Source organism: Pan paniscus, chromosome 15, assembly GCF_029289425.2.
Source record: "Pan paniscus chromosome 15, NHGRI_mPanPan1-v2.0_pri, whole genome shotgun sequence".
NCBI classification, from domain to species: Eukaryota; Metazoa; Chordata; class Mammalia; order Primates; family Hominidae; genus Pan; species Pan paniscus.
This window is the reverse complement of record NC_073264.2, coordinates 84155819-84169671: the sequence shown is the minus strand read 5'-3', so window position 1 is coordinate 84169671 and position 13853 is coordinate 84155819. Positions and strand designations below refer to the sequence as shown.

At 36.1% G+C, this 13853-nt stretch overlaps 1 long non-coding RNA gene and 1 other non-coding gene across 4 annotated transcripts in view; one reads left to right on the top strand and one right to left on the bottom strand.

Annotated features, from left to right (window-relative positions):
- Positions 1 to 13853, top strand: part of LOC117975866 (uncharacterized) — a 172056-nt gene that overhangs the window by 135935 nt on the left and 22268 nt on the right. For 2 of the 3 annotated variants that reach the window (XR_010109774.1, XR_010109773.1), the window contains exon 11: positions 12358 to 13247. This is a non-coding gene — a long non-coding RNA (uncharacterized LOC117975866). The remainder of the gene's footprint in view (positions 1 to 12357; positions 13248 to 13853) is intronic. The other variant, XR_010109775.1, reaches the window with a different exon arrangement.
- LOC112437040 (U7 small nuclear RNA) lies at positions 3385 to 3446 on the bottom strand. The gene has a single exon (XR_003025711.1). It is a non-coding gene; the product is annotated as a U7 small nuclear RNA (small nuclear RNA).

The following is a 13853-nucleotide window of genomic DNA, read 5'->3' as shown; positions in this document are numbered from 1 at the left end:
GTTGTAAACTCCAAAGGCCATGCTTAAGAGTTGGCTCATGGGGGTTTGGGGATCCACTGCTGCCTTTTGTAATTTCCTCCTAATGTCAGGGGCAGATTGAGTATTAAAATATGTGTCCAGGAGAGCTCATCACTCTGGGGAGTCAAGGTCTACATTAGAATACTTCCTGAGTGCCTTAACCAAGCAGCCCAGAAACACAGCAGGATTTTCATTTCTCCCCTGACTTCTCTAACTGTCATAATTAATTGCTTACCCACACAATTTTTCATACATTCTACTAAACAAGTTAGCATGTAATTTCTGTGGTTTGAGATCTTGGGAAACCCTCTGGTAATCCCACTGACCTACATCTCCCCAGTATGATAAATGTCATGGCCTTGGTTGTGAGTGGCCACTCCATCTGCACTTTTATGGCCAGTACCTAGAATTTTTTTTTTCTCTTCTTGGTACAGCAGGTGGATAATAATATTTGCAACCCATGCCAAGGTAAATCAAAGGACATGGTCAACTTAATAAACTCCTCTGTAAATTTCCCTGAATCCTTTGAAAACCAGCCAAATTTCCCCTTGCGTGAAGCCAAGTTGGACATGGAAAAAGATGCGTACACTCTGTGTTCCCCCATCTCCACTGGCTACCTCCCACAATGAACACAGCTTCAATTTTAAGGGCTGATATGGGACCCACTCCTGGTGGTACTGGTTGGGCTGATTTCCTCAGGCAGTGGGAGCTATAGGCTAGGGCTAGTTATATAAGGGAGATGGGTGCCTGATCACCTTGGGTTGGAATCCTGTGCAAGATAACCTGTGGGTCCTCTCTCAGAACTAGGGGACTGAGGAAGCTTTGAAGGGAGTGTAGACCTTCTGGGGAAGCAGCTAGGAGACAGTCATCTAGGATATCTGAGACAACTTCTAGGTGCCTGGGAGTATCATGAGCCAGACACATCATACAGCTATCCTGTAAGTCAGAATCCCAGTAGAAAGTCATTAAAGCCTGCACATAAGGAACTTCTCCCAATTTTCCTTCTCTTTTACAGAATAAGTCTAATTGTAAAATAGCATTATAACTTTAAAAACCTTGTTTAGGCCAACCTCTTGTGCTCCAATTTGTATTGGACCCAAACAGTGTTGCAATAGAAAATGTTTTTGTTTTTTTTTCCTCTTTAGACCATCTAATTTGAATTTGCTCCAGTTGCCTCAAAGATGCACTAGTGGCAAATCCTCTAAGATGCTCACTGTTGTATCCATATGAAATAAGGTTCTCTACAGAAATTGTTTTTAGTTTGCCTAAGTCTAATGAAAGCCTAGTTATTTTCCATTTTAAATTCCCATCTTCTGCAAAGAAAGTGTAAGTATAAGTAACAAAGCTTTACAAAAATGGATTATGCACTATGAGTGGGCAGTAGAATGATGAATCTAAATGCTGCAGAGAGAAAAGCAAGCATCTTAGTTTTCACAAAGAGGGACCAAAAGAAACAGAAGGTGATTGTGGAAGGGAGAAAGGGAAGGGGTGAACAACATTATTCAAGGGGAGACATTGAAGACCCTGACTTGCCATGGAATTCTCCCAGTAGCAGAGAAACTGAAAAGAAAACCAAAAACCCTGGCCCCTTTAACCAAGATGGGCTTGAACAAGGCAGTTTATTGGACAGAAAGGAAGACAGCACAAGGGAGGGGCCCACAACTGGCTGTTAGAGAAAATAACAACTTCTAACTTCAGGCCAAAAAAGGTGACACCAAGATTCCCCAAAGGGAATGGGGAAATTCCCCTCAATTCTAGAGGGAATGTCAGTGCTGAAAATCCTGGAACATCCAGCAGGGTGGACAACAGTACCACTGCCAAAAAACCCAGAGCAACCAAGTAAGAGCCAATGAGTGTCTCCTCACCAAAGGCTGAAAACTCCAGAACATCCAGTGGGGGCTAACAGTGAGCCCCAAATGCCAAGTTGGGGTCACAAAACAACATAACTCCAGTGTCCTAGAGTCAATAAACTGGGGCACCTCTCACAAATAAAGGTCCTGCCTTAAACATTTGTCAAAATATAGCTTGCAGGGGGTGAAAACAAAATTGCTGCAAATGAAATACACATCCAGGGCAGAAAATAAAATGGCTGGTGGAATAATAAAATGGCATTAGAGAATAAAGGATTGAGGGATGGGGCAAAATGTGCCTCTTTCCAGGGCACCCAAATGATCGGGGACTTTAAATTGATCACCTAGACAGAGGTTCTGTTTCCTGGTTCACCTGATATTGAAGGGGGTGGCAGAGAGGACACTCACCTGCAAGAGCCAAAATTGTGTCAACCAGTCTCCAACATGAGAACTGGGTGATGGTCTCCTCAGGTACCCCCCAGCTTGGATAGGCTCAGCTGCCACGGGTAGACCACAGTGCAGACCCATCACTCACCAGCCAGAACAGTGAGTCCTCCACAAGGCAGCAGTAGTGTGGCCACTTGCCCATTAGCTTGGCTCCACCACCTGCCAGGAAAGATGACGGCCCTGAAAAGAGCCTTTGGTTAGTGTTCCAGCTCTTCAGTATTAGCAGCTCTTTGATGTTACAGACTCAATACTACAACCCTCAGAGCTTGGGTTGCCAGTTGCCTTCCTGCTTTGCTGACCATCTCCTATTGCTGACATCTCATCATTTGTTCACTCTCCCTACCTCGCTGCCTTTCGCCACCTCTTCTTAAGCTACTGGTTGACATGCCAGTGATGTAGGGCAGCTTCTTGGCTTCACTTGGGAGTGAATTCAAAAGCAAGCTCGTGGTAGAAGTAAGCAGCTTTATTGAAGTGGCAGTGTTACAGTTCTGTGACTGCTCATTGCAGAACAGGGCTAGCTCATAGGCACTGCACTGAGAAAAGGAGCCTAGGGGTACTTCTATGGGTTTTAGGTAGCTGTATTTATGCCCACTTTTATTTACATGCAAATTAAGACATGGGTTATTCAGAAATCTCTAGAAAATGGCCGGTAACTTCTGGGTGTTGCCATGGAATTTGTCAACTGTCATGGCGCTGGTGGGAATGTCTTATGCTGATGGGCAGCAACAAGAAGCAGGGGTTGCTTTCAGGGCCCCTTGTCAGCTTTAGCCAGTTTTCAATCTGGTCCGGGAGTTAAGTCCTACTGGTCCCCTACCTCACTATGACATCACCATCACCACAGAGGAAATAAATATTAAATTACATCAGGGTAAGGGTCCATTAAATATTTTAGAATAAATATGTAGCCAACCTACTGTTTTATCCCCACATTTACTAAAGAATCATAGTTTTCTGCTTTTATTTAAAAAATTCAAATGAAGTCTCACTCAGAATAATAAAAGGCTGAGAAGAGTGAGTTATTTATTTTGGGGATAAGCACACAATTTCTTTTTTTTCAACAATTTTTTGGGAGGACTTTCTCGTAAAAAACAGAAAGCCCACTAGACAAATTATAAAAGAGCTATAACACTCAAAATTTCTTTCAAATTTTCATTGACCTGTAAAAGCAAATGAATATATGCTTTTTTTTCTACTATCACATGCATCTTTGTTTTAATAGAACAATTTTCAAATACTTTTCAATAATTTTTTCACAATGAAATCCTGGAATGAAATTCTAATATGTATAAGTAATGAAAGCAATTCAGAAACTCAACAGAGAATTTGATTTACTGAGGGAAAATACTTCTTTATTTGCAGAAGGCTTGGAGTAAATATTTAAAAGTACAAAGTTTTAGTGAGTATTTGAAAATAAATGCTTTTATCTGAAAAAACAATCTGATAATATTTATTGTAGAAAATGTAATGCCTCAGGAGAATAGCATTTTTCTATTATGCCTCAATATTTCCTTTGGCTCATTTTACCATGAAGGTAGAAAGAAATAGATAATATTTTACCCAGACCCCAGTTTGAAGAGCAAGAAAAGGTAATAATGATCTGTTTAGTCTAAATCATCAGTTCATCAGTACCATGAGTGATGCATAGTGTGCTTGATTTCCCATGAATGTCTTGCCAGAAATAATAAATCAATTACTCAGTATAGTAAACATGCTCATTTTTGGCAGAAATAATAATAATTTTAATAATATTCTATTAGGTAGTATATTTTATAATATATATACTATAAAAATATTCTGGTATATACTATAGTGTATATACTATAAAATATACTAGTTATAAGTTTCTCTCAAGACTTATTTTTCACCCATGTTCTTAATGAACATACATATAAGCTGTTGTCCATTTCTTTATCACTGGGGGAAGCAAATATGGCAACTCTAGAAACAAGACCCAGTAAGAGAAAGCATTTGCTTTTTGCAACAATTGTGTAGCCCTGTCTAGATTAAACACTCAACATTTTCCCACTCAATCTCTTCAAAGCTACTTGCTCTCTTGTTTCCTCAGGTTAAGTGTGATGAGAAACAGACCCGTGGGTTGTGACCTTTTCTGGGATGAAAGATGCCATGTGACTAAAATATTCTGTGATTAATGTACATTCATTTTGCTTTTGATAGTACTCAGTGTTGATTCACGTTTTTGAGATAATTAAAAAACCTGACTTGGTGAGTTACTGCTATGTGTAGGTTGAACTGCTGTGATCTCTGGAATATTTTGTGCCCATATGAATTATGGAGTTGGCTTGAGGTACATGACTTCAGCTCTTTTTCTGTCTCTTGTTCCAAAGTTCAGCTAATAAAGAACACCCTGTTTGAGCTTAAGCATAAGACTTTTCTATTCAGGGACTTCTTAAAAAGACATAAGGCAAGAACAGATGGAGACTAGCTGTTGCCTGGGAGAGGGAGCAGCTCCAATGGTCATCACATGGGCGCAAGGACTTATTTGAGCTCTTACTGTGTGTGCACATCAGAGCCCATCTCTGTGTGGGCGCAAGTTCCCTCACACCTGTCTTTAAAATCTCTACCTCTGCTCTCCATCCCCAACCCTCCTAGCACCTCCACATGTTCTGCAACCCATAAGCTCTCTACACTCCCTTCAACTTACAGATTTTCATGGAGACTTCATCACATAGGCATAATCTATTATTAACTAAATCTCGAGCCTCTCTCTTCTTCCAAAAGCGCATGAAAAGTGGGGCTGAAAATTCCCAACTTCTAATTATGGCTTGGCCTTTCTGGTAATGAGCTCCCATCTAAGAGCCCACCAAGAGTCATCAAGAACCATTAGAACAAAAGACACTCCTATCAATCCAGAAGTTCAAAAAAATTCTGTAACTCTGTAACAGAAACCCAGGATCAAAGATGAAAAATTTTATCAATGGATTCTTCCCACACCACTACCTGGAAGAGTTTTAAAAGCTATGTTTCAGGAAGCAAGGGCAAAGATCTGTCTATCTGCCTATTTATCTATCTATCATCTATTATCTCTCTCTCTCTCTAAAGAATATATATATATATATAATTTCACAGTTACATAGTTTGATATTAATGTAGCCACTCCAGCATGATTTTAATTTATTTTAATTAGTATTAGCTACGGTATATATATTTAAATTCCTTTACCATTTACTTATTTTATCTTTATATTTAAAATGGATTTCTTTTAGGCAGCATGTAGTTAGGTTTTTCTTTTGTATTCAATCTAAAATTATCTTCCTTTTAATCATGACACACTATTTTCACTTACTGTCAAGATTAATATGGTTAAGCATAAAACTGCTATCTTACTATTTGGTTTTTACTTGTCCCACATAATCTTTTTAAAATGTTTTAAATTTTTTGGCAATGCTCGGTGGCTCACGCCTGTAATCCCAGCACTTTGGGAGGCCGAGGCAGGCGGATCATGAGATCAAGATATCGAGACCATCTTGCCCAACATGGTGTAACCCCGTCTCTGCTAAAAATACAAAAATTAGCTGGGTGTAATGGTGGGCGCCTGTAGTCCCAGCTACTCAGGAGGCTGAGATAGGAGAATCGAATGAACCTGGAGGCAGAGGTTGCAGTGAGCCAAGATCACGCCACTGCACTCCAGCCTGGGTGACAGACCGAGACTCTGTCTCAAAAAAAAAAAACAATGTTTAAAATTTTTTAAACATAAACTTTATTGTGTATGTTAAGGTGTACAACATGATGTTACGAGAGACAGATAGACAGTAAAATGATTACTATAATGAAGCAGATTAACATATCCATTATCTCACATAGCTGTCCTTTTTTGTGGGAAGAGCAGCTAAAATCTACTTATTTAGCAGAAATTGCTAGTACAGTACAATTTTATTAACTATTGTCCTCATGTTACGCATTAGATCTCTAGACTTGGTGAGCCTATATGATTTTTGTTCCTTTGTTTTTCTCTACTTCTGTCACCTTTAGGATTAATTAAATATTTTTATGATTCAATATTTTCTTCTACTAGTTAGTAGTTGTAAATTTTTGTCATGGTACTTTAGTGTTGCTTCATGGTTTATAGTATATCTCTTGAATTCATCACAATCTCCTTTTACAGAATTTTGCATCTTTTTATATAGAGTGTAAAAAACTTACAACGGGACAAGTTGTAGTCCCATTTATGACATCTGTGCTATTTTTCTCACAATTTTACTTCTACGTATCTTACAAACATTACAATACATTCCTATTTTCTCTTTCAACAGTTAGTTATTACATAGAAATTAAAATTTTATGTCTGTATTTATCTGTATCTATCATTTCTGGTGTTCTTTAATCTTTTATGCAGATTCAGATTTCCATTTGATATTATTTTTTCTTCTAAATAGACTTTCTTAATATTGCTTATAATTGATACTATTAAATATTAATATTTAATATTAATAATAACATTAAATTATTTCAACTTTGATAAGATTACATTATTTCAGTTTTTTAAATATGTTTTTTCTTTCTACCTTTACTTTTGAAAGCTATTTTTATTGGGTATACGATTCTACATTGTCAGTTTTGCTCTTTCATTACTTTAAAGATGTTTCTCCATTGTATTCTAGCTTATATTGTTTCTGCCAAGAAGTATGCTATCATTCTTATCTTTGATACTCTAGATAATGTATTTTTTCCTGTTTGTTTTTAAGATTTTTTCTTCATTACTGGTTTTAAGTAACTTCATTAGGGTTGCTTTGTGGTTTTCTTCTTGTTTTACAGACTTGGAGATCATTGAGCTTGAATCTGTGGGTTTATGGTTTTCATCAAATTTGGGAAATTTTCAGTGATTGTATCTTCGTATTTTTTTCTGTTCCTCTTCTCTCTTACCTCCTTCGGGGATTCCAATTACTATATTAGCTTAATTAAAGTTTTCCTAGAATTTACTAATATTCAATTTATTTTTCTGTTTTATTTTGCATAATATCTGGCATGTTTTCAATTTCAATAACCTTTTCTTTTCCAGTGCTTCATCAGGCGTGATTCTATTCAATATATTTTCCATCTCATATATTTTAGGTTTCATCCTAGAAGCTTAATTTTTATGTTTTATGTCTTCCATTCCTCTGCATAAACTTTTCTTTATATTCTTGAACATATCTTACATACTTCTAATAAATATTTTGGTGCCCTTGCCTATTAATGATATTGCCTATAAAATTCATGTCTGTTTCTATTAATTGCTATATTTTTTCTCATAGTGAGCTGTATTTCCTGCTTCTTTGCACTCCTGGCAATTTTTGTATTTGATGACAGACATTGGAATCTTACATCGTTGGCTGTTAGATATTTTTCTTTTCTATAAATATTCTTGAACTCTGTTCTGGGATAGAGTTAAGTTATTTGGGAACACTTTGATCCTTTTAATGCTTGATATAAGCTTTCTTAGGTAGACTCAGAGTAGCCCTTACCCTAAGGATATTTTTCTGCTCTAATGAGGCTATACCCATCTGAGTATTCTTACTAACATCTCAGGAATTTACAGGTATTTTTACACCTATGGCAGGTGAGAACACAGACTACTCTCAGTCCAGTGTTCTTTCTGTGGAATTGGGCCTCTCATCCTTTCAGTTGTTTCATTTTCTGAACTCAGTCTCCATATATCCATCTATTAATCTGTATTCAGCCAAAGACTAATGAGGATCACTCTGAAGATTTCTATAACATTCTCTTTGCGGAATGTTTTCTGCAATACTCTATCTTATGAATTCTACCTGCCTTGACCTCCCAGGACTTAAAACTCTATCTTATTCACTTTGGGTAACTGCTAGGACCTCTCTCTCTCTCTCTCTCTCTCTCTCTCTCTCTCTCTGTGTGTGTGTGTGTGTATGTGTTGTGTGTTGTGTGTTTCCTCTCTCTGAACTGTGAATTGAAAACACTTTCTAGCCATTAGCCTAGGATAAATGTTCCACATAACTTAATTTCCCTTCTCTTGGGAATTATTATCTTGCACCAGCTATTTTCACATGTATAAAAACCATTGTTTCATAATTTCTTCTGTATCGTTTTTTAGTTTTTTATTTCAGGCAAAGAGGTAAATTTGTTTCCTGTTACTCCAGCTTGCTTGGATGTGTAAGTTTAATTATTTTTTAAGATCAGAAGCATATTTTTGGGAAATAATTCAATAAGAAATGCATATTAAAGTTTTTTCCTTTATCTATTTGTTATAATACTAGATCTTTATTCTAATAGAGAATGCAATATGTTTCATAAATCCCCACTTTTTATCTTGCACTATGGGGGTTGTCATGGAAACAACAATGAAAAATTGTAAAACATGATTACTAGTCCCAAGCTGCTTGCAGATTTTATATAGATACATGGGGAATAATTAGTTACTATAAAGTCTTCACAAATTAGTCATTAATTTAAAAATTCTAACCCATCTATGGGTCAGCAGTAAAACACGATATCATTTCTGCCTCTAAAGCTAAAAATCTATTATAAAGTATTGCCCGAATGATAAGAATTATAACTATTAAAAATCATGTGCTATGGACCAAATATTTGTGTCCCCACAAAATTCCTATATTGAAATAATAACTCCCATTGTGATGAATTAGGAAATGGGGACTTTGAGAGGTGATTAGGTCATAGGGACAGAGCCCTCAACAAAGAGTTTAGTGCCCTTATGAAGAGAAACATGAGAGAGATGATAACTTTCTAGACAAAATGGGAATACAAGGTGAAGATAGCCACCTGCAAACTATGATGTAGGCCCTCACCAGACACTGAATCTTCCTGGCCTTGATTTTGGACTTCCCAGCCTCTAGAATTGTGAGAAACAATTTTATATTGTTTAAGTCACTGTTCTATTGTTAATCTGTGGTATTCTGTCATAGCAGCCCAGAATAACATATATGATTATATACTTGTAAAGGCTGTTATTGACTTCCAAATGGCAACTAATAGCTTATTAGAACAGTCTAGAAAAGAAAAAGAAGAAAATTTGTTAAACTGAAGTTCTGATGATAATTAATGCTTAATCTCATTTTTTTCTGAAATAAGATATATCTCTTCATGTATCTAATAGTAGATACATGAGTTACATAGCATTAACAAATGAAACTGTGAATGTTGTTTGCTCTCTGTGCCATGTACATTCAGGTTTGATTTTTTTCTGGGGTTCCTGATTTCCTAAGGTTCAATGATTACTGAACTTCTCATCCTTTTCCTTTGATCTGATTTTCCTTCTCCACCCCTTTCTTTTTGTAAGATACAGGAAAGACTCGAGCTTTTGAAATCATTAGTTCTGTTTCACAGAATATCAAAATGGAGCAATTTCAGTGATGTCTCAGTGTCTAGGATTATGGGTTTTCTTCCATAAAAAGTGCTAATTTTTTAAAAATTTGCTCTTACTTGGTTCAAATCTTTTATCCACTAAACTTTACAGAGCCAATGCTCTTAGGTAACTTATTCTCTCTTATCTCTTCCTTCTCTCTTTTTCTCTTTCACACACATACACACACACTCACACACACACTTTCTTACTCTCATTCTTTCCTCTATTTCTTAGTTTAACTTAGGCTAATATATAAAATAAGTTATCTTTTCTGAAATTTCTGCCTATTTTGTGCATCTAACACAAATCTGTTACATGTTATTTATACTGCCAAAATGGATCCTTTGCAAAGGGACTAATTTAACCTCAATTCTATTTCATTTTAATTACTTTACATACAGACTCTGGCATGTTTGAGTTATAGGTCACAAATAGAAATAAAAGAATTGGATACTGGATTGTTGAATGTGTGGAGAAGAATTTGTTTCATCACTTGGAGAAGGACTGCCTAGTGCATATACCTGATGTGAACTGGTGTTATTTATAAGTGCAGAGCAATCTGAAAATGTCATTATGGTAGGAATGTACTCCTGCTTTAAGGGAGGCAAAGCCTAATTTTCTCTTTCACCTTTAAGTCAGTCAGTTCAATGTCTGCTATTCCCCAACTACAGGAGGACATTATAAATGTGATTAAAATATGATTTTGTTGGATGTCTGACAGAAGAGTTCCTACTGAGAAGGCAGGCACAGTAAAAAGAAAAGGAGTTAAAGATACATCATATTAATGGAAAATACACTTAGAAAGAAGTCTTTTGAATCATTTTGAGAATCATGAACAAACTGGAAACCTGAGTTGCTGTGAACTGAAAACACTCTTGAAACTGCATGGTGATGGCAATTGGGGCTAACAGCTAAGAAGGTTACATGGCAATCAGATTCTCATAATTTTTCTCACCACTACTGAGTTACTGAATACTGGTAATCCCCCAGCGGAGGGTGTTCTTGGTTCATTTCCAAAATAAAGAAGTTAGAATAAGCATACAAGATCTTGCATACTTACTTATGCTAAGCTTCGGACCTGTTGTGGTTCATCCATTCTATTATTACTAAATTTTGCTCATGCTGAGAAGCTCCCTAGCACTAAGAGTCTCACACTTTATTTTAAACCTCAGAGCTTTAAATCAAATACATGATTTAGTATATTCCTGGCCCCTCAAAAATAAAAAAGTCTCAGCTGTCCAAGCCCCAGACAACCCCTGGGGAAGGTAAAAGTTCAAAATGCCTGAAACTTCATCCACGTTAGTGAATAGCAAAGCAAAATTGTCAAAAGATGTTGGATTAAAGTATTTTTTTAAACATATAAAAATTTAAAAGTATAAAAATGATATAAAGTTGTAGCATCACATCATAACACCTGTAAAATCACAGCACTGGGGGTAAATGTTTGTGTGCCAGAGCTATCAGCCTTTTCAGCTGCATAATTTATATTGGAATCACATGATCATAAGAAAAATATTAACCCAAATATTTAATAGTTCTATTGAACCATTAGACTTGTACACCAGCAAAATTTTAACTATTCTTAAATGTTATCAATTATTTCCTTCCTAAGGCATTTACTTTTTGGTACAATATAGGAAAACAACTAGTGTTAGGTGGAGTCATGCCAACAACGCTTGTAAAGAGGAAACATTTAGTCTAATTTCTCACTTGCAGGGAAGGACAATTTTATTAATATATTTTGTTCCATTTCTTTCTTTATCCAGAGAATGTTCCCTACGTTTGGCTTCTGTTGTTCTCAGGAATATTTTTATGTGCCGTTTAATAGCTATCTATGATTTTAGTTATTCTATTCCATAGAAGCTAAAAAGGAAATCATAGATAGCCACGCCTTATTTTGTTCTCATTCAACCTTGAACCAACTACTTAACTACTGTTTTTAAATTAATCTTTAGGTATTGCTTTTGAGAAGAAAAAAATAAATTCCTTTAGCTATTTCGTCAATAACAGCGTACCATATATTTCAAGAGTGATCTTATCTCTTGACTATTTGTTATATTTTGTAATATAATTTTGTAACAGAACATCAGATAACTATTAGTATATATAATATACTAATATCATATGTTATATACCATAATAGATTTTCAATGTGTGATTTTTGAGTGATTAATTAAACTTATGCTATAGGTAGTGTATATAGGCATGAGTAAGTAAGCCTGACTAATCTTTAAGACTTGGTCAACCTGCCGGGCTTCAGTGTGGATGGAATAGCCCGGTGAACACATGCCGTGTAGTATAGTTTAGATATGTATCCCCCGCCAAATCTCATGTCAAATCGTAATCTCCAATGTAAGAGGTGGGGGCTGGTGGGAGGTGATTGGGTCATGTGGGTGGCTTTTCATGAATGGTTTAGTACCATCCTTTTGGTGCTGTTCTCACAATAGTGAGAGAATTCTCATGGGATATGGTCATTTAAAAGTTGGTGGCATCTCCCTTTTTGCTCTCTTGCTCCTGTTCTGGCCAGGTGACTGTGCCTTCTACCCTTTTGCTTTCCACCATGATCGTAAGTTTCCTGAGGCCTCCCCAGAAGGTGCACAGATGCCAGCATCATGCTTTAGTAGAGCCTGCAGAACTATGAGCCAATTAAAACCTCTTTGCATTTTAAATTACACAATCTCATGTATTTCTTTCTTTTTTAAAAAACAGGGTCTTGCTCTGTCGTCCAGGCTGAAGTGCACTGGCATGATCTCAGCTCATTGCAACCTCCACCTTCTGGGCTCAAGCAATCCTCTTACCTTAGCCTCTGGAGTAACTGAGACCACAAGCATGCACCACCATACCAGGTTAATTTTTAATTTCTCTTTTGTAGAGATGAGTTCTCACTATGTTGCTCAGGTTGTTCTCAAACTCCTGTGCCAAGCAATCCCGCTGCCTTGGCCTCCAACAATGCAAGAAGAACCTAATACACCATGGCACGTCAAGCAGCTTCCTTCAACATGAATTTGAGCAAAATACTCTACACAGATTATAGATACTATATCTTAGTGTTTTATAGAAATTTTCTTTTATTCCTCGTTAGAGAATTAGTAAATTCTAAGCCAGATATGGCTGGGAATTTTTTACACTAATTTCAGCATTTGTACGTAAGATTAGAGTAAATGTAGTTTCCAGGAGAAACAGTATTGTTGTTGCTTTAATGTAGACTTCTAGATTCGGCTTTGAAAGGAGGCTGATTTACTAGGTCTGCGAAGAGTTCTAAGCATCTTTAATTTTAATCGTCAGTCCAGATGATTTTGATATAGGGGGCCATGGCCCATGATCCCCACTGATTTTGATGGCTATTACTTATGTTGAAGACCTTGTTATCAGCTGCCGAAATTTCTCAATTTCAGTCATTTTAGCCTCACTTATTTTTTTCTATCATTACAAGATTATCAGACACTGAATTTCAAAAAGCACATTGTACAAAAGTCTCTCTTGACTCTTCTCTAGGTAAGAAGAAAAAGTTAGCACTACAATGCTATAGTCACATTTATGTTTTTGTTTTCACACGCACTTCATATCTAAGACTCAGTGTGCCTCACCAAGAAACAAAGGTAAGTTACATAAAAACTATTTCTTAGAAAAATAAAAATAATTCAAACATTCTTTTATGGTCTAATAAAATATACATGTTATATATTTATAATATATATATGTAATGACTAGTTTTAACTGGAATGGATTATGTTTTTTGGAAAGGCTTAAATTACTCAAAATCATCTCATATTATTAATCATGCCTTTCAATAGGATAATATTTCCCCCAGGGGGACCAAAATTGGTTTATGAGAATTAAAAATATCTTACTATTTTTATAAACTGTATATAAATATATATACATATTTATATACATATATTTATATACATATATATTTATATACATATATTTATATACATATATATTTATATACATATATATTTATATACATATGTATATATACACACATATTACATGGTTTGGCTCTGTGGCCCCACTCAAATCTCATCTCAAATTGAAATCTCCACATGTCAAGGGAGGGACCTGGTGGGAGGTGATTGGATCACGGGAGCTGTTTCCTCCTTGCTGTTCTTGTGATAGTGAATGTGTTGTCACTATAAAACTAGAGCTGATGGTTTTAAAGTGTGGCACTACTTTCTCACTCTCTCTCTCCTGCCACCATG